General features: G+C 44.5%; 1 long non-coding RNA gene across 1 annotated transcript; it reads right to left on the minus strand.

Annotated features, from left to right (window-relative positions):
* Positions 1-1,317: 1,317 nt before the first annotated feature.
* LOC104959553 (uncharacterized) lies at positions 1,318-1,726 on the minus strand. Its single transcript, XR_799881.1, has 3 exons — positions 1,644-1,726; positions 1,498-1,558; positions 1,318-1,362 (listed from the first exon to the last, which is right to left on the minus strand). It is a non-coding gene; the product is annotated as an uncharacterized lncRNA (long non-coding RNA).
* Between the last annotated feature and the right edge of the window lie 19 nt (positions 1,727-1,745).

Consider the following 1,745-nt stretch of genomic DNA (forward strand, 5'->3'; position numbering starts at 1 on the left):
TACATCTCTCCCCCACCCCCTCCCCTCCCCTCCTTCCCTGCTCTCTCTCCCCTCCGGTACAGCACCGTAAGGTAGTGTGGATTTGCATTAGGTAATGCGAGATACGGCTGANTCTACGTCTTCCAGTCAACACGAACAAGTGAAAAAAGTACAGCACTATCCGTTTAAAACGATCTGCACCTCGTAGCCTACTATCGCTCAGTAAAAGTTAACAAAAGCGAGGGAAACACACATTGCCTGACTGCAGTAGCGTATAAGTGCTGCAGTTAAGTGACGTAAATCAAATGAAAACTTAAAGAGCAACTTGCAGGTTTTTTTCTTTTTCTACATTTATGCTTAAAACTTGCTTGCAGGATTTGATATGTTTTACGAGACATAAGGGCAGGAATTCAGAGGGAAAGGAGCAATTTTGAGCTCTGCTCTTAAAAACTGCTTTTTTTAAGGTCATACGTCAAACGCGTCATATTACATCACAAAGGGGACACATCTCCGCTATCTGACCGCGGGAATAGTTAGTAGTTGCGTTGAGCAGTTGTGTTGAGCAGTTGTGTTTTAGTGAGCTGGTATTTTTCTGTAGTTTTACACTGTATTTCACCATTTGCAGTATTGTGTTTGTGCAGGTTGCACAAATACCAGCCTGTCAGGACATCGAGTCCACTATTTCCCTAACAGGAAAAGAAAGCTGGCTAGCTTTCGGTCCTGGGTTTGTTTTGTGCAGACAAAGAGACGGGACTTCAATGCTGCGTATGTGACGAAATCTATATTGATATTCTAATGTAAATATGTGTAGCTCATCAACAGTCCTGCCAGTAACGTTACTATATTATCAATGCTACTTTAGTTATAGCCTGATATATGATAGCTAACTTTACAATGTTGTGATGTGACGTTAGCTAACATTCTGTAGCTAACGCCGATCACTCACCAAGATAGCTGCCCCTTCCCTGCTCTCCCCTCCGGTACAGCTGCGTGGAGTTGCATTGGGTAACGTTTATCAGGAAACAGTATTACATCTCTCTCCCCCCCTTCGCTGCTCTCTCCCCCCCCCCCTCCTTCCCTGCTCTCTCTCCCCTCCGGTACAGCACCGTAAGGTAGTGTGGATTTGCATTAGGTAATGCGAGATACGGCTGATACTTGCGCATTAGTCTAATGCGCAAGTATCAGCCGTATCTCGCATTACCTAATGCAAATCCACACTACCTTACGGTGCTGTACCGGAGGGGAGAGAGAGCAGGGAAGGAGGGGNTTTTATGTAACTCGGCTTTGTAATAAAAAATATTGCGAAACGAAAACAGCCAAGACTCGCAGCTTTTGGCTGCGCTAGCGAACCTTTCCTGATGATGCCCATGACCTGCCTTTTAACTGGACACAGAAAATATGGAGTGAGTGGAATGAAAGTTAACCATGGCTTTTCAAAAAAAAAAAAAAATGTGGATGTGAGATTTGCAAAGAGGCAAAAACTATATTGATCTCCCTGCCGCTCGCAAAAAAATCCACCTTTGTGCACCTTTCACAAGAATGGATTCAGGAAAAAGTCAGCTGTGATCAACAGAATAACCTGCGGAAAAAGATTTATAAGCACTAAGAGCCAGGCACAAGAAAAAGCGATCGAGATTTCGGAGATGAGAAAAAATATGTCCTACCAAACAAGGTAGGCCTATTGGCAATTGTTGGAGCGCTGAGGACGGTGGTCTGAAGCCCAGCTCGGCTCCGCGCGTCCCTTGATGAGCTGGTTAAATTATAAA

Source organism: Notothenia coriiceps, unplaced genomic scaffold (genome assembly GCF_000735185.1).
Source record: "Notothenia coriiceps isolate Sejong01 unplaced genomic scaffold, NC01 NC01_scaffold00030447, whole genome shotgun sequence".
Taxonomy (NCBI): Eukaryota; Metazoa; Chordata; class Actinopteri; order Perciformes; family Nototheniidae; genus Notothenia; species Notothenia coriiceps.